The sequence below is a fragment of the Rattus rattus genome, chromosome 3, assembly GCF_011064425.1.
Source record: "Rattus rattus isolate New Zealand chromosome 3, Rrattus_CSIRO_v1, whole genome shotgun sequence".
NCBI lineage: Eukaryota > Metazoa > Chordata > Mammalia > Rodentia > Muridae > Rattus > Rattus rattus.
Window position 1 is genome coordinate 89,318,567 of NC_046156.1, and position 20,578 is coordinate 89,339,144.

Consider the following 20,578-nt stretch of genomic DNA (forward strand, 5'->3'; position numbering starts at 1 on the left):
TCGAGTTTGGTGGCCTGCATTTTTAATGAAGGGAGACAGAAAGGAAGTGGATGTGGCAGAGAGTAGCAGTGAGGTAAATCTGGGAAGAGAAAAAAAGAGGGGAAACTATGGTCAAGTTGTGCAGTATGAGAGAAGAATCTATTTTCAATAAAAATTAAAAAACAAAATAAAACAGATTCAAACTTTTATTTGCCAATATTTATGTAGTGACAATGCATAAATCAGTTTTTTTATATGCTGATAGAAAAGTAGTCTGAGAAAGGTGTCCTATTTTCTAATTCTATGTCCCGAATTAACTATCAAGTTTTTTTTGACTTCTCTAAGACTTACCATCTTCCTCAATATATGATTAGAATGTTTTACTTGACTTATCCTAAGAACTTAATAAAGTAATATTTAAAAAAATTTAAAATGCATTATATCATATACTTATATATACATATATAATTTTGGAAGCATATTTAATATGTCAGTTATTGATATATGTCAATTAATACATATATCAGTTTATATATATATATATATATATATGAGAGAGAGAGAGAGGCTATTGGAAGACAGTAAGGTATACACTAGAAAGATCGATTGAGGAAAGGTAAGAGGTAAGTGCAAAATTATATAATCATATTATAATCTAATAAAAATAAAAATTTACTTCAAACATTTTTATTGACATAGTGATGTATGCACTGTGGTTGCTGTTGACATATATTTGAGTGAGCACATAGGTATAAATTTAAAATATATTTCACATAAAAAAATATTCTAATACACTGTAGTACAGACAGAATGTCTTCTCACAAATTATTTCCAAAAATGTTTAGCAAACAGGGCAAGCATCCCGTCATATGGAACCAGAGCTAGTATGCAGGCGGGAATGGGAATACTTTTCATTGATTATGAAGAGTCTCAGGAATGGCTGTGGGCACAGAAAATCACAGGACGCAATGAGGCTCTGTTAGCATTTACTTATTTGGGTTAATTAGTAACTGTCTAATTGTTCCGTGAATATTCTTCTGAGGACAAATCACAAATCTTCTGGATAAAAAAGATACTTTTCTCTATAACTACAATGTTTGGGCATCATTTACTTCATCTGCACAAGAGACAAATATTTCTAGTAGCTACTATGAAAACTGAATTGTTTTTATAGCATTTATCCATTTTCTTACCTGAAAAAATGGTGAATGAACTTGAAAAAATTTACTATTGTGTGTATCTTATATTTGTTGGGTGAAATCTGTGTTAAAAAATACAAAGTGAGTAAGATAAAATATGGGATTCATTCAGTTTACCAGAGAAATATGGGCCTATATTTGGAGATTAAGCACTCTAAAACCTCCTTTTCTGACATTTGATAATACAATGCTTACTATTTAGTTAAAAATAAAAACAAGAAATTACACTGAACAATGAGTGTTATAAGTAAAGATGACATTTATGAATTTAAAGCTGCCTATACTCTTTAGAGGTGAGCATATCAATTAAAAAGGAAATAATTATTCTTCTTCCAAATGAAGAAAGACTATGGAAGGAAACCCGAGCTATTTCACAAAAAGTTGCGACTATAAATTCTGATGGCTCAGGTCACTCCCTCATTGTCAGGCTTAGTATCAATTTATCCTTGACAGATTTCCATAGATCATTGTCTAATGTGAGATTCTAAACGTTCCATCAGCAGATTTTCAAGTCAACTACCTATGTCTGAAGACAAAAGTAACAAATTAAAATAATTCGTCTTTTATAATGACTCTCCTCAAACCACAAGAAAAGAAAATTTGACTTTTAGCAGCTAATGCATGAGAATTTACTTAATGATAGCGGTTATTTCAGGGTAATTTTGCATCACTAAGCAATTGACTGGGAAAGTGAACCCTCATTGTTAAGATCCTGTAATTCTAAATAATAAATATTTGAAGGATTTTGCTTTTACTAATTTAACTTATGGATCTAAAGTACGCATTTAACTGCGGCAAAGTACCTGTATTGTAACAGAACAACATAAACAATGCTTTTCTACTTTTGTATTTCAGATAAGTCAGCCTCCTCCTTATCCTACTGTAATAAATTTCTTCCCAGAGGGAAGCATCTATATAAGTGGTGACTTTTGAGTGCTGGAAGAATAAATGCCAAGGGAATGGGAAAGTGAGTTTTCAACATTTCATAACTAAGACAGTAATACCAAAATCAAACCAATATTATGAAAAACTTCCATATTTAGGGGGATATATTTCCATCTTACAGACTTTAGGTTCTGTATATGAAAATTAAAATATCCAATGATACCATCATGCATACACTACATGCTGAAACAAAGGATGTCAAGAATGACACAATGGAAAAGTGGTCCCTAAATAGAATACTTCAAATTTGAACATGGTCCCCAAGAGAACCCAGATTTACATTGTTTTAGCCTGGGAAAACATGCCCACCTGGGGAAACAGTGGTAGTAACATCACAGAAGTCACTAAGCACTTCCTAGTTGGTTATATACATCGCTGCACAAGATGAAATCCAAACTTTTCTTTATCATCAGGCTAAGAATCTGTAGTCACTAGGAGAGATCTACTGCTTTTTGCTGCCAAATGGATGTCAGGTTAAACTGACTTTTAATTACTTAACATTATAAATATTGACCAGTGCATCTACTGCAAAGCTTCTGTTTGTAGTAGGTGGTGATTAGCACATTGCCTAGTAACTGGCAAAGTGGGGAATATAAGAGACTAGCGAAGGGAAAGTAAGAGACAGCCCTGAATGGAAATCATGCACTGCACCAATCCTCAGTCCACAAGGATCACTAGGAAAGGGGTGGGAGAACGTGTAAAAATCTGAGGCTATGATGGATTTAAATATCATCCCTTGGACACTGCAGTGCAGCTCTGCACATTTGAGATCACAGCAGTTGCAACTGTGTGCCAACGTCTGTCCAAGTCAAAGCCATACCAGACGCTATGATGGAAAGGCCTTTTGGTCCACAATCCCACTTCTGGCCCTGTATGTATGAGCAATGTCAGTGGCTTGGAGAAGAAGGGACTGTCACTCTTTAGTAGATAGATGATCATGGGCCCAAGAATATTTAGACAATACAAACATTTTGACAGAAAAAGAAAAAGAAACGAAAGGTGTTGGGTCTAGAGAAAGATGGAGACATAAACTACATGTGATCAAAACACAGTCTGTTATGCATAATAAATGTTATATAATAAAGAGAGGAAGGAATAGACGAATGAGTTCCTTGTCAAAATATGAAAGCCAGAGTCAGTAGTTGGTTGAGGGAACAGTAAAGACCATCAACAGTGTTTTTCTGTAGAAAAACAAAATAGGTCTTTCTATCCAACCTCTAATTTCATGTGAAACACACTTGGAGAGAGCAGTGTGCCCCTCCTTAATATGTGGCAGTGTCCTATGGAGAGGGAGAGTGGTGAGGGGGAAACTGAGGGATTTGGAACTGACGATCTTTAAAGTTGCATGTTTGGACAGAGGGATGACAGACCCAACTGTCATACATAGGCTCATGTAGAGAAGTCTAAATATAAATCAGTTCCCTTGATGAATTTTCTAAAATCACTAGGGTAGTGACGGTGGTGCTTTAAAACAACAGTAAAAATAGCAGTGCAGAGCCTTATTGGAGTACACTTGTTACAAACCTCGACAGCCACCTTGGCATATACGCAGAAATAGGAAGAAGCTATAACCCAGTCAACACCGACGAGGAATTGTCCCTTCTGACAAAGAGGCTGTCGGCAAGGCATCTTAACAGTTGTTATAAAGCCTGCAGGCTGATGGGGAATTCTCAAGTATAACTTAGGGTCATATTCTGCTACAATATGAGACAGCCAAGCCATTTCCTAAATTGTTCAGATCCTAAGTTTAAAAAGAAAAGATCACAAGCAGCCAGGAAATCTGACAGCCTAGACATTTATCTCAAAGAAGCAGATTTAATTTAGTTCTTCGTCACATTTAAAAAAGGACTTGCTTGTAAGAAAGAGGGATTCAATTGTATATCAGAAAGAATCTACAAGTAATTGGCTACATCTCATTCGATTTTGTAAAACAAACCAATTAAGGCTTTTAAAACTGATTTGCAAAATGAATATCTTCCCTTCTAAAAACTTTCTATGCAAATGAAATTGTTTCTTTCCTTTTGACTAGGAAAGAGAAGTGTCAACTTCTTTAAACAAATTTACTGTCAAAGAATGTTATGATTTTATGATTTGGAGTTTACTTAAAATCAACTGCTAGGGTTTTCATTGATATTTTAATTATATGTTTGAGGTAATATCAACTCCATTTTATTTCATTTTACATCTATTACTTCACCTATTTTAATAAACATTCACATTTGCTCAGCAAGTATGCAGAGTAAAAAGTAATTTTTCAAATGACGTTGACTGAGCTCAGTAACTTTTGTTCCCGTGAAGAAATTAAAATAAAAATATACAAAATAAAATATACACAAAATTAACTTTAAAAATTTTAAACCTAAGGAATCTATAAGCAGTAGGGTTTTCTACACACAATCGTGAATCTGTCAATACAAAATGGAAAAAAAGGTCAAATCCTGATCATACTGTTTTCGCTTTCCAGTAATTCACCATGGATTTTTCTGGGGATGTGTGCCAAGAAGGAGAGGTGTTCTTTTAACAGATAATTCATTTTCCCTCAGAAGAATTCAAAGAAAAGAGTAATGATGGAATGAAAAACCAGTTAACAGCTGAAGACGGGTTATAGGAGAATCCTTCCCAGGAGCAGATGAATAGACTGGGCTATGACAATGAATAGAGAAAAGAGAATCAGTGTGATGGATGATGGCTGGGGGCTGCGATATGACAAGGATAAGGGGGCTACAAATGAAGTTCTACAGTGAAAGGCACTTTATAGCTGGCACTGGGATGTGTCCTCTCTGTTCGTCACAGCATATTTCATCCGAGTCACTCTGCACAATGATTTACTCTTTTTTCTTGACTGCATCCAGGATTACTATTTTGCTTACTCAAATACTAATATTCACAATCAAAGTACAGAGCATACTAAAAATTTAAAACATTTCACTGTAAAATATATCTATATCTCTCTATCTATATTACTATTTTCTCAAAAAATTTATTTTTATTAATTAAATTTGTTTTTAGAGATCATACCTTATAAAAGCAATGCAGGCCTCCTTTTCCTTCTCACTCACACAAACCCCTTCACCCACAAAAGCCTCCTTATGTGTCTGACTCATTATACGCTCCACTTACCTTCCCATGGGCTACCATGATGACTCTGCTTTTAGAGCTCTCTGTTGAAGCTTGGTGGGCTCAGAAGTTTATGTACCATTAAGACAGTGGACTTCCATTTGTCAAATTCTACCAATAGCCAGAATCCTGCAACAAACAAACAAACAAAAAATAGGACCTTGTGAACCCTTTCATTTTCTTGCCTTGTTGTTTATTGCCTGTCTGTCTTGATGGACCAGTAAAGGCCAGTATAGTTCCTCTGAGCTAATTATTAAAATATCTGCATCCAGTCTAAAGCATGGTGCTTTTAATTCCTTTACCCAATCTTCTAGCTGTTAAGTGCTTCCGTTACCCTTTTCTGAAATGTTTCCTGAGCCTTAGAGAAGATGGTATACCCATCTTGTTTTGGGTTGAGAACATAATTGTTGCTTCATCTCTGAAACCTGTGAAGGCATGAATGTCTTCACTAACCACAGATATTTGCAGGGAGAAATTTATCCGATTAAAAGGATGAGGAGTTTCCACCAATAAATGTTATCACATATATCTTAGAAAGAAAGAAATATGCTTCTTCAATCAGTTGAGCATTGGTAGTAAGTATCCACGCTGACCCAATGACCTTACTCGGTGTGTGTTGTACATCAGTCTCAGAATACCAGGCATTGATCATTCCCCAGTACTATCCCCAAACCCATGAAGTGAGCTGCATACAGGTCCAGTGTGAAGGAAGTTGATTTGAATCACCACATACCACAGTCATGGTTGTTTTGGTGTGGACACTTGAACATATTTTGACCAACAGGCTAGATGTTTGTGACATAGAGTTCATAGTTGGGCAGTACCAGAGATGCCTTTTGTTCCTAAGCATCCTGCAGTACTCTCTGGTGGACCGGAAGCTAGCCAGCATGAGGTAGATCCCAGGTCTTTGTCAACATGTTTTTTTCTGTATCTTACAAGTAATGTGCATGGTTTCTTTTGTAATATGATCTTATCTTTTAATTCTAATGGGCGGCAAAGAAGACTGGTAGGAACATGTTTGATTTGGGGGGATGGCTCCTAATCCCACAGTTGGGGAGGTATCTGACTTCTGGAACTATATGTTCACTGATCCATTATTTCTAGGAGCAGAGTAATACAGTCTTACAGAGTAATTTCTTTCAAACCTTATTTTTACATTTTTCATTTAGGCTAAGATATGAAACACTGTTTTCTTTATATTTCTTTTATACCAGACAATATGGCTCATTTGTCATACCTCTATTCTCCCAATCATAGCAGGTTTACTGTGCATAAAATTCAATGAATACTTCACTCTCTTTTTTATAGATACTGTATCATGCTGCTGCCTTAAGCCAAATTTTTACTCAAAAGTTTTCTTCCCAGTTTCCTACTTTTTGGAAATTCTCAACACTAGAACCTATTTGAAATTAGGATCCACGTTAGAAAATGGGTACCGTTTGTCCTACTGATCCAGAGAAATCTCACTCCATATAATATTTTGAAAGTTGAATTTAGGGTTGCTTTGATTTGCATTTCCCTGATGACTAAGAAAGTTGAGTATTTCTTTAGGTAATTCTCAGCCATTTGATATTCCTCAGTTGAGAATTCTTTGTTTAGCTCTGTACACCATTTTTCAATAGGGTTATTTGGCCCTCTGGAGTCTAACTTCTTGAGTTCTTTGTATATTTTGGATATTAGCCCTCTATCAGATGTCAGATTGGTTAAGCTCTTTTTCCAATCTGTTGTTTGCTGTGTTGTCCTGATGCCTTACAGAAGCCTTGCAGTTTCATGCCTCACATTAGTCAGAATTGCTAAGATCAAAAACTCAGGTGACAGCAGATGCTGGCAAGGATGTGGAGAAAGAGGAACTCTCCTCCATTGTTGGTGGGATTGCAAACTGGTACAACCTCTTTGGAAATCAGTCTGGAGATTCCTCAGAAAATTGGACATTCCACTACCTGAGGACACAGCTGTACCTCTCCTGGGCATATACCCAAAAAATATTGCAACATACAACAAAGACACATGCTCCACTATGTTCATAGCAGCCTTATTTATAATAGCCAAAAGCTGGAAAGAACCCAGATGCCCTTCAACAGAGGAATGGATGCAGAAAACGTGGTATATCTACACAATGGAATATTACTCAGTTATCAAAAACAAAGACTTCATGAAATTTATAGACAAATGGAATGAACTAAAAAATATCATCCTGAATGAGTAAACCAATCACAGATAAGCATACCTGGTATGCACTCATTGATAAGTGGATATTAGCCCAAAAGCTAACATTACCCAAGATGCAATCCACAGACCACATGAAGCTCAAGAAGAAGGATGAGCAAAGTGTGGATGCTCCACTTCTTCTTGAAAGGGGGACAAAAATATTCATAGTATGGGATATGGAGGCAAAGTTTGGAGCAGAGAATGAAGGAAGGGCCATTTAGAGCCTGCCCCACATGTGGCATATACAGCCACCAACACTAGATAAGATTGATGAAGCTAAAAAGTGCATGCTGACAGGAACCGGATATAGATCTCTCCTGAGAGATGCAACAACAGCATGTCAAATACAGAGTCGATTGCTAGCAGAAAACCATTGAACTGAAAACTGGACCCCCATTGGAGGAATTAGAGAAAGGATTCAAAGAGCTGAAGGGACTTGCAACCCCATAAGAACAACAATGCCAACCAACCAGAGCTCCTAGGGACTAAACCACTACCCAAAGACTTTATCGGGACTGACACCCGGCTCTAGCTGCATATGTAGCAGAGGATGACCTTGTTGGACATCAATGGAAGGAGAAGCAGTTGGTCTTGCCAAGGTTGGACCCCCCAGTGTAGGGGAATGTCGGGGTGGAGGTTGGGAAGGGGGGGTAGATGGGGAGGGGAACACCCTTAAAGATGAAGGGGAGGGGATAGAATAGGGGGCTTATGTCCGGGAAACCAGGAAAGGGAATATTTGAAGTATAAATTAAAAAATATCCAATAAAGGATCCTACCCAGTCACGGGCTGTACCAACAAGGCCTAGAAGAAGGCAGGATTGAGGTGTGGTGTGAGGGGCAGGTTAAGCTATTTACAGAGGTACTCAATGCACAGAACAGAGGCCACCATGGGGTACATAGTAGGGAGTTAGCCGACCTTTATACAACACACTCAAAGAACATATAAGAAAATGTAGCACAGGGATCTAAAGACTGTTAACTTCTTGTTTGTGTGTATGTTGAATGCTTAAAAAAACAAATAAACAAAATTTTATTCATTTCCTTACAATTTCATTATTTTAATTTTTCTTTAATTCTTCACAGCTGAATAATACTCACATAACACATGTGCATACAGACACATACCCAATATTGTCATAAGTCCTTTTTAGCCTTATGGACATCTCAGCTATTTCTGGTTCCAAACTACTTTGACTTGGGCAACAATGAGGACAGACATACAGGCATCCTTGTCTTAAGGTATAGAGTTGTTTAGCTACATGTGGGTAACCACTGCTATACGTTGAGGTAGGGCAAGGAGAATGTTGAGTCAGTGTCTTGTTATCCAGGCTGTTCATGCATTCTCTACATAGCTGGGAATGCATTTCTACTTCTGATATTTCTATTCCAACCTACTCTCTCATGTGGGGCTTTCATTCCACTCTTAAACTGTGCCCACATTGAAAGGTTTTATGTATTGTAAAGGCACTATGTTAAAATCCCACAATTGGAAATGCTTTAAGGTCTGGTATTAAAGTGTGATTTTTATTTAAACCTAAGCTATGCTATTGAATATGTACATTAAATTCATGTATTAATATTGACATTACAATTAATAAAACAGTGTAAGTAGAAACCCAAGAGTGAGGTAATAAAATGGAGTGAAGAATGTTCTGATACACAGAGTCTGGCAGAGAGAAAAGAGCACAGATAAAGAAATTACTTGAGGCACATTTTGATGGAGCTTTGCCCTTAAAATCTATCTGCTGTTAGTGGGAACACACATTTACTTTTTACACCCATCCTTTTTTCTATGAGTGTTAACTTTTGACAATATTTAAATATAACTATTGGCATTCCATACGAACACTATCCTTAGAGATAAAAGTATCCTTAGAAATTTCAACGTTCTCTTTGAAATGATAATTTAATTTTGCAAGTCTCTGACTCTGCACTAATAGAGCCTGTTAATGATATGTAATAGCTTTACAATACCTTCAGATGTACGCAGATGAATATGTAACTTTTATACATTATGTAAAATATCTAATGAAAATAAAAATAACTTACAGAACGCTGGTCTATGACTCTAACACAGACCTAGTGAATTTGAGGCAGGGGGATGACAATCTCAAGGCCACTCTTTTTAAAATATTGACTTTTCTCAATGAACCTGTAAAATGAATGAGTTCTTAGAATTGTGTGGAATAATTTAGTTTAATTGGTTTTATAGATCAGAGTGTTTTTATTAATTATAGTAAATTCAAAATTTCAAACTATTCAGAATAATTTTATGAATTTGGGAGAATTAAATTTTATATTAATAAAATTTGACTAGAGGACCATTCAGTATATTTTCTCTAAATTTTTATGGAATTAAATTTGTATACATACGTGAGTCTAATACTTACAACATGCATTTGCCTCAACAGTCATTCAACTATACAAAAGTCATGTAACCGAGATGGACAGATCTTGTTCTCTGTCTACATATATTTAAAGTTTAGTATTTCTCTATCTCTTCTATTATTGTTTGAAAATTATTATGGATAGGGTTTTGTCTACTTCACACATTCTCGACATTTTGAAGCACACAGTATTACCGTCTTGTCGTAGATATTTGGTACTGGCGGCTGAACGAGGAATGTTACTGCTTCATTTAAATATTTTGTGTTTTATTCATTTTCTCTTCAAAATAGTTTTCCATTTACTAAATTGCTTTCCACACTCCAGTGCCTCCTTGTCATGTAAAGATGCGAGAATTCCATGATGCAAAAGCTACAGAACAATGAGGCAAAATATCAATCTTGATTTGACATTAGAAAGTGGCATGCAGCTTCCTTAGCTGAAATCTTTCAAAAAGAGAGAGAAACAACTGGCACAACGCCGCCAGTCTGAATTACTCGATGTAGCCAGAAAAACACTGCAGCAGCTTTCCCCCTGGTTTATTCTCTGAGCTTCCTCTTGCCCCAGCAATGGCAAAACACATTTATTTCCTGGCCTATAACTGTTCAATTTGCCTTAGGAATTCAAAGGGGTTAAGTTGTCCACAGAGATGTTCGTTTTCTATCTCCAAAGGAGGAGTGGATACAAAATATACCAGGATGCTATTTGATAAACAATTATAGAGTCCTGATTAATTTTTTTAAAATGTTGTATCAATATCAGTTTTTACAAATGAAAAAAGAAAACACAAGGTGTGTGTGTGTTCCCATAATTATTGGTTTAACCATATCTATGAATGAATTTGGAAGTTTTCTTTCTCTTTTTAAGGAATGGTATGATTGAGTACATTAAAGTAAATAATGACATAGAAAAACCTCATTGCACATTTTTAAAGATTGTAAGACTTAAACCTATTGATTGTGTAGAAAAATTTAACCCAGCCACACGGTTGCTCTGGCCAGGGATCACATCCAAAGAACTAGGTATGAGTGATAATTGGCAAGAATACAGACAAACCACACACTTTAATTCCTCTGCCTAAAATACGGACATGCTCTTAAAGCGCATGTTTATTCCCAAACAATGAAGGTAAAGTTAGTTTGTAAAAGGAAGCAGCCATGTTTGAAAGTGACATCTAATTCAGGGGAAGATGAAGTGATGAATCAAGGAAAGATTTGACAGAAGGAGTCAGAGATAGGATACACCCCTGCCATGAAACCAGACAGGAAAGAGAGGCTATGTAAGTGCAGTGAAGGGAAAGAGAGGTCAATTCAGTGAGTTCAGTTCAGTTTGTGGAACCAGAGGGAGTTTACTCATATAGACCAATTCAATGAGAAGATGAGAGAAGGCCATTTGAGTCAGTATATATTTTTGGCACCTTTATAAAACCTTAGTTATCAGGGAAATGTAAATCAAAATAACCCTGAGATTCAACCTCACACCAGTCAGAATAGCTAAGATAAAAAACTCAGGTGGTAGGAGATACTGGGGAGGGTATGGAAAAAGAGGACCACTGGAGGCCATTGTTGGTGGGATTACAAACTGGTACAACCACTCTGGAAATCAGTCTGGAGGTTCTTCAGGAAACGAGGCATAGTTCCTGAGGACCCAGATATACCACTCCTGGGCATATACCCAAAAGATGCCCCAACATATAACAAAGATACATGCTCCACTATGTTCATAGCAGCCTTATTTATAATAGCCAGAAGCTGGAAAGAACCCAGATGCCTTTCAATGGAGGAATGGATACAGAAAATGTGTTACATTTACACAATGAAGTACTACTCAGCTATTAAAAACAATGGTTGGAAGGGGTGGTGGGCGGGTGGGGGAACACCCTCATAGAAGAAGGGGGAGAGGGATGGGATAGGACATTTATAGACAGGAAACCGAGAAATGGTATTACATTTGAAATGTAAATACCCCATAAAAAATGACTTCAAGAAATTCTTAGGCAAATGGATGAAACTAGAAAATATCATTCTGAGTGAGGTAACCCAGTCATAAAAGAACACACATGGTATGCACTCAATGATCAGTGGATATTAGCCCAAAAGCTCAGAATACCCACGATACAATTCACAGACCACATGAAGCTCAAGAAGAAGGACGACCAAAGTGAGAATGCTTCAGTCCTTCTTAGAAGGGGGAACAAAAATACTCAAGGGAGAAACTATGAAGCAGAGACTGAAGGAAAGGCCATCCAGAGACTGCCCCACCTGGGGATACATCTATATAAAAACACCAAAGCAAGACACTGTTGGGGATGCCAAGGAGTGCATGCTCACAGGAGCCTGATAGAGCTGTCACCTGAGAGATTCTGTCAGAGTCTGACAAATACACTGGTGGATGCTCGCAGCCAACCATTCAACTGTAAACAGCGTCTCCAATGGAGGACTTAGAGAAAGGATTGGAGGAGCTGAAGGGGTTTGCAACCCCATAGGAAGAACAACAATACCAACCAACCAGACCCCTCAGAGCTCCCATGGACTCAACCACCAACCAAAGAGTGCACATGGAGGGACCCATGGCTCTAGCTGCATATGTAGCAGAAAATGGCCTTGTCAGGCATCAATGGGAGGAGAGGCCTTTCGTCCTGGGAAGACTTGTTGCCCCAGTGTAGGTAAATGCCGGGGCAGGGAGGCAGGAGTGTGCTTGTGGGTGGGAAGCATCCTCAGAGAAGGAGAGGGAGGGAGGGAGGATGGAATAGAGGATTTCCAAAGGGGAAACCAGGAAAGAGGATAACATTTGAAATGTAAATAAAGAAAATATCCAATAAAATTTTAATAAAAAGAACAATAAATGAATATAATTATATATACTCATATGCGGCTCTTCTTTCAATCCATTGATATTGATATATATATATATATATATATATATATATATATATACACACACAAACATATGTATGTATGTATGTATGTATGAATGTATGTATGTATGTGTATATATATATCTGGTTTTGTGCCAGCGCTATGCTAGTTTCATTGCTAGTATGATTGTGATAGAGCTTGGGATCTTTAATGTAACTCTTTATAAAATTAATACTTGCTGTATTTTATACCTTCCTACATAGATTCAGCATTTTTTTCTGATAACAAATATTTCATTTTACTATTCTAATCAAGATCCAATAAGTGACATTTTATATTAATATATGAAAACATTGGAGCTCACTTGGAAATAGTATCAATGACTCATGCCACCACTCAGTCCCCCACTAACTGTATCCACTGCCGTCTCACGCTGTTATCTAGTACCTCATTGTCAGCTAGCATGGTCTTTGTCTCCTCAGTCATCATTTCCAGGACTCAGTCTACATTGATTTGTAATTGTCATGGGTACAAATGTACACATGCTTATGTATATTTTGTACGTTCATATGTCCTGGTCCCCAGATTAATCCTGCCTGTTCTCTCCTCTTTTGATCTGGGATCACAATTCCAAAAGTCAGGAATGATTCTGAAACTGAGTGAAGAATATCCACAAGTGTCCTTCAACTCTTGCCAGTTTTTGAAAATCCTTACTCATGGCTTAACATGACAATCCTGTGCCTGTCTTCTCATTAAGAAGCTTAATGTCCTTTGACAGGATCAACCTGCCACTTTTCTAACTAACTTTTGCTTTGATCACCAGAGTTCCCATCACACCCTGCCCTATTATGCAAATACTTTGGGGAACTGGCTGGCCATTTTAAGGGTGAAAATAAAAATATGAACCCATGAGTCTAATGAATTCAGCATCAGGGAATACATCATAGTAGCTATGTTTCTACTGCCTAAAACAAACCACATGTTCCAAATCCATGTAGTCAATCACTGTAGAAAACGGAAGGCTAAACAAAATAGAAAATTGTTTACAGTAGCCTACCACAGGTATTCAACTTTCTACAGAATTTATTTACAGAGCTAAGTGATGGCTCAGACGTTGAGAGTTTTCTTCCAAGCTACCTGAATTCGATGCTCACAAAAGATATAACACATCTCACAATGACCTGTAACTCCAGCACTGTCCTCTAGAACCCATGGGCACTGGTACTCAACTGTACTCACAAACACACAGACATGTACACTTCGCTTAACGAATATTTAAAGATCTTTAAAATGCTGTTATTATCGTATTGTTTAGCATCTTCATGAGTCAAAAGAGTAAAGCTCTACAAAATTTTTTTCTAGTTAAGCATTCTTCTGAAGAATGAACTAATTAAATGTAAATTTGGAGGAAAACAACATTAATTTTATAATCATAATACTGCACCTTTCTTCACCATTCAGCTCCTCTCTGGCTTGATTTCCTTTCAATAACTTGATATCCTGCCTCTCTAGTTTCTATTAAAACAGTGCTCCCAGTCTCAGCACTGGACCGAACCAGACAGAGCTGCTGGGAGTGCACAATGGTGGAGACCACAGAGTAATCCTGGGTGACTCCTGCATTTCAATAATTCTGGTATTATTATTTTTTCTTTAAAGCTGTCTTTATTCTACCACAGGGGAGAGTTTAAAGTATTCTGTGTGGGAGAAAGACTAGCTAACTGTTTTTTTGAAAGTGGGTATTTCTCCCGACTTGAAAAGTTTCATGTCACTTTCAAGCACATTATTAGCCGAGGCAGTGCTTGCTCAGAATGAGACTTCTCTCTCTCGCTGCCGCTTCTTCTGCAATCGAAAATGCCAGTGTAACAAAGGAGCTGCAGTGCAAGAATCAACGGTGCTGACTGAAAGGACCTAACCATTCCTGGCATCCTGGTGTGCCACTCTTCGATTAGACAAGAGCTCTACAATTAAATGAATGATAACCACGTGAGAAAATGTCAGGCAAATATTATTTTTCAACAATCTCTGTTGACCGTTCCTGAGAATCAAAGAGCACTCAAATACGTGTGGACATCAATGGTGTTATAAATGCTATTCATGGGCCTTAATGACGTGACAAGCTTCAGGAAGAAATGAACAGTCTTATTAATAATGTGACAGAAAACTCAACATCATCCTCCTGCAGTTATCGCCTCTCTTTCTCTGAGGAACCTGATCGCAAGATCACGATCTTGTTCTATGAATCCTGTCAAATTGCTGAGCTAGGTGGATCTGTCATTATTAGAAGACTGGAGAATAATAGCAGCAAGATTATTGGTGAATTTCATCCACGATCTCTCTCAGTTCTTCAGGAGAAAGGCCCTAGACCCATCCTTAAATATCTTAAAGATATAATACAATGATTAAAATGCATTTTTTCAGGAGTTCAAATCTTTTATTATGATCTGGTATTAATTTTACTACTATTTTATTCATTTTTTATTTACATTTGAAATGTTATTCCCTTTCCAGGTTTCCTGTCCATAAGCCCCCTATCACATCCTCCCTCACCCTTCTTCTATGAGGGTGTTCTCCCTCCTCCTCAACTCCCCACCCCCTAGCACCCTGACATCCCCCTTTTTCCCTTCTAGGCTCTTTTAACCTAGAATTAAGTATCTATTTTAAAACAAGATCTAGGAAACATAAACTAGAGAGAGCTATTGCCGTTTCTTCTCTTCTTGTGCTAAAATCTCCAAGCAAAGATCAGAAAAGGAATAAAGGAAGGGTAACAGTCATTGTTATAGAGAGCTCCTTACGTCATTGCTTGCCTACATGTAGTTGGGAAGAATTTCACGGCATCAGACGCACGAGGGAGATGCCTCTTTACCTGACAACAGATAAGAAGCGGAGGACAGGACAAGTCCCATAATGATACAACGTGCAGACCTCTGCTTTAATCCTTCACTTCTTCCCACTACATCACCTCACTTCCCATTTCTTGAAGCTCTTCAGGGCGCCTCCCAGCTGGTCAGCCCATGAGCCTTTAGGGGGAAACTTACCATTGAAACATAACAGTTGTTTGAATCTTTATTTTATTTCCCCTCCATATTAGCTCCTTCAGGTTAGCAATTGCCTTTAAAAAATTTTTTTTGTGTGGACATACAATCACACAGGAATTATAAACAGAATTTTAGTTTTCTCTATTTCATATTTCTTAATTCCTTGCATAGCTATAAAATATTTGCCAAAATTAATCTGATAATAATAGTATTGACTAATGGGCAGACTTCATGAGGTTTTCTGTATCATAATGTGTTCTTCATTGACTAGTACTCCATCTCATCACTTCTTTGTAAAATATTGTCATCTAAGGAAGTTCATCATTACATTTTTGATTATTATTTCTATCCTGTCAATTTTTAAAAGTCATTTTACAAACCTTTAGCCTATTTATTTGCCCTGTATTTTATCATACTTACATATGGATTAGACATTAGAAATTATTGGGAAACACAGGAGTAAAAAACTACTTTTTTTTCAGTGTATAATATAAGCAAACTATCCACACATGTGACCGATGACACAAACTTTGAACCAGAATCACTGCTCCCAAGCTTCACCACCGCAGATGGTCAATAATTTAGCTCAACAGATGCTAACTAATTTAACAAACACATTTTAACGTATGTGCATCTTGTGCTTGGATTCAATGTCCCCACACTGTTTTCGGTGTTTGTCAGTCATATTTAGCCTCAGTGATGACTGCTTTGACATTTGTAGGGCCTTCTGTATTTCCTTCACTTTTTTTTATTTATGTTTAGAATAGCTCTTTTACTAATTCGTTGAGGGTTTAGTTTTGTAGACTAGGAGAGGGAGGCTGACCCAGGAATAATAACAGCCCTAGCCGCTGAAAGGCAACCAGCTTCCCCACAAGGACACACATTTGCTGATGTCTTGATTTTAGTGCAGTTCGGAGGAACTGATTCAGCTTTTGATTTCCCTTACTGGTTTTTTTCCCCCTGCCTTCAGTTTTATTGATTTTTTTCCCTACCCTTTTCTTAAGTTTGCTTTGAATTTATTTTCTCCTCTTTTTCTAGTTTGGTAGCTGCAAGTCTAGGTTAAGTTGACATATCATTTTGTGATAGAAATTATAAGTATTCTCCATCCTAGTCATTTAAATATGTTTTCCACTTTTTGAAATGGCTGCTCAGTAAAAGAAAACATACGTTAATTTTCTAGTAAGTGCTTTTTAAGTTCATCTTACTAACAAGTATGCAAATCATTTTCAAAGCAGTCAGGAACTCCCCTTACATATTCCTGGTTTTATTCATCTGTGGTTTTATTATGGTTCCAAAATGCATGATTGCTAGTGCAAACAAATGAATTTTTTTCAGTGAATAGAGTCTAAATTATTGGATATTGCATGTACATTGAAATTTATATTCAGTTATAATTTTGTAAAATATTACACTATTTGGAATCTCTGATACCAGATTCATTTAATGCAGATATTTTAGTATTTTGAGAAATATCAATGCTTTTGAGAAATAATCACCTGTATATAAGAATTGTATATTTTTTTTTACAGGAGGTGACTCATCGATAAGGACAAAATTTAGAACTGCTTTGTTAGAATTTATCAATCAATCTTTTTTCTAGTTTTATTTTTCATTTTTTATTGCTTTATATATGGAAATAAAAGAATCATTAAATCATTAATCCTCAGATTTAACCCTAATATTTACAGGATTGAAGTTGGTAGCTGAACTGTCAATGCACAGTTCCTGATAAACACTCTTTTGTGTCTCTCTAACGTGTGCTAAAACTATTAGTACTTCTTATAAAATGCCTACATCCATTTTTAAATAATTTTTCCAAGTTTTTTGAGAGTTTCAGCAGCACATACAGTAACCTTGGAAAAATACAAAGATTATCACGTCACCTTGTACTTATTGTTATTTTTAAACAATAAAACGATTTGTCAACAACCTAAACAATACATCGTAGGCACAATTTATGTTGAAACTATAATTAATGAAGTACATACAAAATGTAACTTTTCTTAAATGCAGATGAAGTCTCTTAAACATATTCAACAGCAATGGAGTTATAAAAGTCATCCAGCTTCATCACAGAGTTATCTCTCAGAATTATCATGATATCACTTATACTTGACTGTTTCAAAATCAAAAGTAATATACTGTTTTCTTCTAGTATTTTCCTGACTGAGGAAGAAAAGTCTCATTTTAGATTCTTTAAATTGTGGCTTCTGCTCTAATTGGTAGAAGTGGGCATTCTACCTAATTGGTATCGATATATGGGCATCTTCTTGAAAATACATTACTTACTTGGTTTTCTTAATAATGGACTTGGGTTTGCAAATGTGCATAGACTGTAGGAGCCTACTCCTTGTATCTCTTCTGCCCACCAGGTCAGGCTGGAAGGCTGTGCTCCTGCCTGTGTTTCTTTAGCTCCGCAGGAAAATCTACCTCTGTCCTCTCTGATGTTTTCTCTGCACTTTCAGAACAGACGTTGAATGTATGTTTGCATTTAATTTAGGAAATACTTTTTTTCAATATTCCAAAAAATGCTCCATTGAAAACAAGCAAAAATGTCAAAAGTGAAATTGCAACTTACCATGCATGTTATACTGGAATCGCTATAAACTTCAGGTAAGTTTTCCATCTTCAGTGCTCAAACATCGGGACATAAAGAAAATCTTTTAATGGAGCATAGTCAAATACTGAGAGAAAATCAATCAGAGGAACTGAAAGTGTGAGTCCATTACTGGTTAGCACTGAACGTTGAAGAACATAACATTGCTTGTGCTGCAAATTCCAAATGTCCTAGAAGTTCTTTCCACAGCCAATTCAAACAATAAATAAAGTCCACCTACTTAATTGCAATGCCAAATGACCTCCATAAGCCTAGATTTATTTTGTTCTGGTTCTAGATTTTGTGCTTTGGTTGCCAATTGTGTGGCGATAGCCTTCTTACATTCCTTTCAGGTATGTCTCTGGAAAACAAAACAAAACAAAGAACTGGTAATATTTTATAATATGAATCTTGTGATTCCTCTGGATCAAAGTAAGTTATATCTTCTCAAGTAAAGAATAACACCAGAAATCCATTTTATATTAATACGTGGTGAGGAATTTTAGGAATGCACCTTAGGCTATAGACCTATAATATACTCTAAATCTGTCTCTTAAATATATCTATCAACTCAAAAGTCATACTATACCAAATTATTATTAACTAACCTGACTAATTAACATTAGACAGTATGTAATGGTAAATTAGGGCAAAATTATGAAATATTTTAAAATATAATGCAAAATTGAAATAACTACAACAATTACATTTGCAGTATTAAGTGCCGATGTTAAAAAAAAATGTATAAAATCTTTAGAAACAAAATCAATGACAGACCATAGGGGCAGGGGACGGAATGAAACATGGCAGCAGTGGTCTCTTACATCTTTCTTCATAAAGAAATTGATCCTCTCTATTTGAGTTCACAGAGTGTAACACATAACTGAAATCTACAATTTTTTGTTTTGTTTTCTCATTTCTTTTATATAATAACACTGTTTGACAATGATATGCACGAACGAAATGTATATTGACCACTCTTCCTTACACTGGCCCCGTTCCCCTAATTTTCCTGCTTATTCATTCCTTCCCTACAAATAGACAGTGGACTAAGCCCCTGAACGGTGAGCCAGATCCCATTAAATGTTTTCCTTTATATGAGCTGCCATGGTCATAGTGTTTCTTCACAGTCAGAGAACATTTAATAAGACATCATCTTACTGTGGTTACAGGCTAAGAAATGAACATTTGTCTTTAAAAGTTAGGCTCTTGGCTTAAACATAGGAAGACGGCACCAAGTAAACACAATTACACTTCAAGACAGGAGGAGATTTGTACCAGTGTGATGGAACAGCTTATCAAAAAGAAAAGACCATTTCCTCGTTGAGCTAACTTCCTGTTTCTAATGATTAAGGTAACATTGAGTCTGTTAGCAGACTTCTATCACTTGAAGTTGTCCTTCCTTTCCACTGTGAACTGCGAAAGGATTTCTATTGTCCATTTTAGAGACCAGTTGTTCAGTACGTGTACCCTTTCATCTCTACTATTGACTGGAATGTTCCCTTATTCTAGTACATTGTTAGCTAAGAAACTACATTAGATACTGTGATGATTTTAAATAGTATCTTACCACAGCTAGAATCACCCTCAGTGAAGAAGTTGTCTTGATATCCTAACTGATGTTTGTTAGGATATCCACCACAAATGTGGTGACATTGCTGGTTTCAGAACAGGGAGGATGGAGAGCTACCCACCTCTTATTGCCTTGTCCTTCACTATTGTCCTACGGTTACTGATGCCCCTACTGCTGCTACCGCTCGCTCATTTTCTTATAACACAATCAGTATTTCCAGGTTTCTGAGGCTAGGTGAAGACCTGCGTCTCTCCAAGAATGCTTAGGGTCTTCAGCATCAGATTCAGACCAGAGAGGCACCCGGCTTTGGAAACAGGACATTTACAGGTTCTTGGCCTTTCTGCTGTGATCCAGGCATTGCAAGACTGTAATTGCCCAGACAGTTAGTCTCAAGGAACAAAGTGTTCCTGGTTTCTCAGCTTCCTGTGTTGAAAAACGGTTTACCACTTCATTGTAAGCTTATTGAAGAAATTCTATCTTTCAGTTGTTGTATTTGTTCTGTTGGTTCTGTTCCTGGAGAAAAATCCTGACTAATATCAATAGGAAAAGAAGAATTCTTTTTCGTTCCTTATTTAAACATTTTTTAGTGTTGAAAAGGTACAACTCCCAGTTTGAACCTTCCATTGAGACTTGAGTTGTTAATATTATCAGAAATCCATAGAGCCTAATTAAAAGTGCAAAAA

The 20,578-nt window shown here is 36.6% G+C and overlaps 1 protein-coding gene across 1 annotated transcript in view; it reads left to right on the forward strand.

Moving 5' to 3' along the window:
* Veph1 (ventricular zone expressed PH domain containing 1) overlaps positions 1–20,578 on the forward strand; it is a 773,456-nt gene that overhangs the window by 422,958 nt on the left and 329,920 nt on the right. The window lies entirely within an intron of this gene.